This window comes from Tupaia chinensis, unplaced genomic scaffold, assembly GCF_000334495.1.
Source record: "Tupaia chinensis unplaced genomic scaffold, TupChi_1.0 Scaffold000407_4, whole genome shotgun sequence".
NCBI lineage: Eukaryota > Metazoa > Chordata > Mammalia > Scandentia > Tupaiidae > Tupaia > Tupaia belangeri.
In genome coordinates, this window is record NW_006159912.1 from 2,290,225 (window position 1) to 2,295,602 (window position 5,378).

General features: G+C 41.4%; 1 long non-coding RNA gene across 1 annotated transcript in view; it reads left to right on the forward strand.

Annotated features, from left to right (window-relative positions):
• Nucleotides 1-3,010: 3,010 nt before the first annotated feature.
• Nucleotides 3,011-5,378, forward strand: part of LOC114008871 (uncharacterized) — a 7,146-nt gene continuing 4,778 nt past the window's right edge. The window contains exon 1 of the long non-coding RNA XR_003550366.1: nucleotides 3,011-3,180. This is a non-coding gene — a long non-coding RNA (uncharacterized LOC114008871). The remainder of the gene's footprint in view (nucleotides 3,181-5,378) is intronic.

A 5,378-nucleotide genomic window follows, 5' to 3' on the forward strand; every position in this document is an offset into this window, starting at 1 on the left:
AGAAAGATGGTGGTGCGAGCATGCCACTGCCATTGAGGGATGCTTGTTCTTTCTTTCTCTCTTTCTCTCACAAGCACATGAACCCAATGGCAATATTTTTTTAAGATATTGAGCTATTTTACATTATTTTGGTACTAAACTTTAAAACTCGAGTATGTACTTTATACCTTCTTTTAATTTTCTTTTTTTTTTTTTTTAGTTTGCTATAAGACATGTGCACTTGCACTTACTGGAAAGAGATGGAGAGAGAGAAAGAGAGAGAAGGCCCAGTAGGTTGCATGGTGGTTAAGGCACTAGACTCCCACATGGCCAAGTCCCAGACTTGATCGCTTAAAAATCATGCTGGGCATGTGTATATGCATGCCCAAAATCTCAAGAGAATAGGGGAAAAGGGATTGCTGCATAGCCATCCATCAGGGGATGATTTCTCATTTTCCCTTTTACTGTCTCTCTCTCTCTCTTTGATGAGTGCACACACCCTCAAAAACCTTAAAAAGAGGGACCAGCAGTTAGCGTAATGGCTGTGTTGCTGGACTCCCATGTAGTTGACCGTGGTTCACGTCCCGGACCCGGTGGCTTAAAACTCACGCCGGGCACGTGTGCATGCGTGCCCAAGATCCCGAGAGGAGAATGGAAGAGAAGGGATTGTGGCGTGGCCATCCCCCCTGGGGGGTGATTTCTCGCTTTCTATCTCTCTATCTCTCTCTGTCTGTCTGGTGAGTGCACACACCCTATAGCAAAAACCTCTCCAAAAAAAAAGAAAAAAAAAACTTAAAAAGAGAAAGAGAGAGAGAGAAAATGAGAAATCACACCAAAGGGGCTATGGTCATGCTACAACCCCCTCTCCTCCATTCTCCTCTCCAGATTTTGAGCACACATGCACTCACGCCTAGAGTGTTTTTCAAGCTGTCAGGTCTGCAACTTGAACCACACAGTTGGCCGTGTGAGATCCAGTACTTTAACCTCTGCACCATCTGCTGGCTCCTGTAATTCATACTTCTGACACATGTCAGTTTTCCTCTAGCTCGTTTACAGTGCTCAGCAGTCACATGTGGCTTGCAGTTGCTGTACTGGACAGTGCCAATCTAGAGGCTCCCTCGTTCTTGTGTCTGGCACTTAGGCTAAGATGATTTCAAAGCTACACTTATTTGCAGCTATCTACAGAACACGTGTGTATGGCTTGGGCTGCCTTATGATATGATAGCTTCAAGACTGTCAGCTTTTTACATGGTAGCCCGGGGTTTTAAGAATGTTCCAGGAAATCGGGACCAGCAGTTGGCTTAATGGCTATATCTCTGGACTCCTATGTAGTCGACTGCAGTTTGAGTACCAGACCCAAAAAATTTTTAAAAAAAAGAAAAAGAAAAAGAAAAAAAAGAATGTTCCCGGAATCAAGGCTAAAGTTCTGTGGCTTTTCATGAACTAGTCCCAGAGATGACATGGCATACTGTTGGTTGAACCAGCAACAAAACCTTTCAGTTTCAAAGGGATAAGACAGAGACTCCAATGTTCACTGGGAGGAATGTCGAAGAGTTTGAAGACATGTTTTCTAAATACCACAGAGGTAAAAACAAGAGATTAATACTTTGCCTTTATTCCCCTAGGCAAAATAATCTGAGATGTATTTTATAAAACGCTTCTGAAAATCCAAACAGAATCAAACACCAGTCCCCCTAAATGGTTCAGTCCTTCACTTCTGCTCTCTGGAATACTTCCCAGGTACTAGCTGTACCTATTAGTTTTCCTGAAATGCTTTCAGGAGAATCTAGACTAAGGTAAGAACCTATCAAATGACAGATATTAAGGACACAACAGTGAACAAAGAAGCAAAAATCTTTATTTCCATGGCATTTATATTCTAGTAGGAGAGACAGATATTAGAAGGTTTAGAAATAACATATGTAACATGTTAGTGTTAAGTTCATAGGAGAAAAGTGAAGATAGAGGTGCTGGGAGGTGGCCCATCTGGAGATGACAAGTAAGCTCCAGGCTCCTTCCCCATACCTCGCCCTGTGCATCTCTTCTGTCTGGCCGTTCTTGAGTTGTATTCTTTATAATAAACTGGAAGTCTAGTAAGGAAACTATTTTCCTCTGATCTGAGAGCTGTTTTAGCAAACTGTAAAACTGGAGGAGATGGCTATGGGAACCTATGATTTACAGTCTAATCAGATAGAAGTTGCGGGTCACTTGAGGGTCCACTACTTGTGATCGGCGTCTGAGATTGTGACAGTTTTGTGAGACTGAGCCCTTATCCCATGGGGTCTGTTCTGACCCCAGGTGGATACCATGAGAAGTGAAGTATTGAGAGTAGAGAACAGAGGAAACAGGAGTTGTCCTTCCAAGGAGTAATACAATTCTGGGTATATTTTTTGGAGGTACAACCAAAAGCACTTATTAACAAATCAGATGTGAGATATGAGAAAGAATCAAGGTTTTCTCCAGTTACTGTGCAGGTGTCATACAGTTGGGTGTATTAGTTAGAATTCTCTTTCTGGTGGCCCCCATATTTATAGCATATTTGGGCACCTGAAGGTGGTCAGCTCTAATGGAAAAAAAAAAAAAACTCCTGTTGGGGGGCCAGATGGTAACACAGCAGTAAAATGCTATGCACTGCCAGGCCAACTCACTTGGGAAAGTTCCAGGTTCATAACCAGAGACCTCCCTGAATATGTCAAATGTAGGTATGCCATGATCCAGGGTTGGCTGAGGCTGGGGGTAGATCACAGCATCAAGAACTATTGGGGTGCTATCTGTCTGTCTCTGTCTCTCTTGCTCATGGAATAATAAATAAATAAGCTTAAAAACAAAAGCAAAAACAACTCTGATTTAAAGAATTGGCAAATCTCCTGATTTTTAGAAGAGTTCTCTCTGCCTATTCCTATTGGGACAATTCAGGAAGTTTGTAGGGACTATCCAAATCATCTTTGCCCCCTACTTCCTGTTGTGTTCTCTGTCTTGTTCTCTTTTTTTAGCCAAAAAACTTCTGTATTGTGACTTCCTGAGCCTCCTCCTCTTATAAATATATAGGCAGAATTGGGGTCCTGGAAGTCAGGGAGCAGTGAGTCCAGGAGCCTTCAGGCCAGCTCCACCTGTCCACCAGGAGGATGAAGGTCTCCATGGCTGCCTTCTCCTTCCTCATCCTCACTGCTGTGCTTGGATCCCAGGCTCGGGTCATAGATGGTAAGTTCAGTGAGCCTTCTCAAGGGCGCCAGGTCCATGGTAACTGCGACCTGAGGAGGAGACACTGGGGGCCACCACTGCCTTCCCACAGCTGCTCAACCATCCCAGACTTGGCTGTGGGATTTGTTTGAAAGCAGCAGCAGGATCTAGACCTGCCTCTGTCTGCAGCCTTTGGTGCCTGGGACAAACTGCACAGATGGCTGGTCCGATCTGGGGATAATTATTTCCCTTCTCATGGTCAGAATTATTTGATACCTTCCCTTAGCAGACATAGAACTATTAAGTGCTAGATCAAAAGAATTGTGGTAAAATTGAGAATTCGTGAGTAGAATTCTGTGATGTTAGAACTGTTAGATATAATCAAGTACAAAATTATCGTTTTGAAGAGGAAATGGGACCACCTAGGCAAGCGAGTGACTCACCCACACATAACCATTTAATGCCTCACTTAATAATACTCTAGTATTTCCTGTGGGTAGGGCAAGCCCTAATCTAAGTATCGTAGAGACTGTTTTTATTCACATAAAATAATTGTACATATCTGTGGAGTACCATGTGATTTTTCAGTACTACATATGTATTGCTCCCCCACTCACCTTTAGACTCTCAGGTTTGTTTCTTGGGACTTTGAGATGAACTTGCACCCCACCCTGCCCCATCCTGTTCCAGTGAAGGGCCTTACCAGATGGTAGGCTGACTGCACCTGGAGGGCTAATGTCTGGGACCCATGGCTCATCCCCTCTCCCACTCTCAGGACATCCACGTTTTGTATAGCGCACAGCTCGCAATCTCTTCTTTGTTACCGAGCTGAAGCTCAGCAGCTCAGTTTCAGGTGCACCTATTCTCTAGAAACAGGGAGGACTTTGGGTCACCCAGGACCAGTGACAACTATGCAGGGTGCTGGCGAGGAACAGGGAGACAGAGTAGAAAAGAGATTGCCAATTTCATACTCCTGCACACCTTTGAATTCTCAGAGATACCTTGAATAATTTAGAAAGGAACATATAGATCACCAGATTACTAGGAACCATCACAGAAGCACAAGAAGTTTGTGCAACCAACAAAATGTCTCTCCCTCAAGGGAAAACATCAATTCCTTATCACCCACAGACAACACAATGGAAGTCGTGGAAATGTTGGATAAACAATTCAGAATATGTGTATTGACCAAACTAATGAGATGCAAGAGAGAAGAAACAACAAGCTCCAGGAGATAAGTCCTTTCATGATATGAAAGAAGAAAGAGACACCATAAAAGAATCAAACGGAATTGTTAGAGGGGAGGAATGTGATACAGGTAATTAAAACCTTCCTCGAAAGTATTAAAAGTAGATTAAATCACACATAAGTTCAAATCTCAAATGTAGAAGACAAAACCTCTAACCGCTGACCTAGAAAAAATTAACAAAAAGATTGAAAAACAACCAAGAAAAATGAAGGTAATATACAAGAAATACTAGATACCATCAAGCATCCAAACATCTGGATAATTGGTATTCAAGAAGAGGAAGAAAATAATAAGACCATTGATAATTTATTCCATGAAATTCTGCAAGAAAACTTTCTGAACCTAGAGAAACATTCAAATATCCAGACCCAAGAAATACAAAGGACCCCTAATAGAATCAACCCAAGAAGATCTTCTCCAAGGCACGTCATAGCCAGACTGGCCAAATCTACAGACAAAGACAAGATACTAAAATTGGCAAGAGAGAAACATCAGGTTATTAGAGAAATGCCAGGTTACTTATAAAGGTTATAAAAGCATTCTCAGATAAACAAGACTTGAAAGAATTTGCCAATAGTAGACCCACTCTTCAAGAAGTTCTGAAAGGAGTGCTCTACCAGGAAAACTAAAGACACATACCAAAATAAGAGAACAAAAGGCAACCAAGAAAATGACCAATTTAATGCTAAGGACAAGAAATATCAATAATAATGTTGAATGTTAACGTCCAGGATTTAAACGGAAAGATTGGACCACAGTAACACTGCATATTAAACAGAAGAGTATTTGAACATAAGACTGAAATCATGAAATAGAATTTTATGACTTGAGTAAAACATTATTGATTTCTTTTTTTACTATGCTTTGTTTTGCCAATTTAAACATTTTACTTTCTTCTGAGTTGTTGATAGGTTCAGCAATTTGTTAAAATATTTTTCTTCTTTGTTTCTTTAAATGGAAACATAAATTT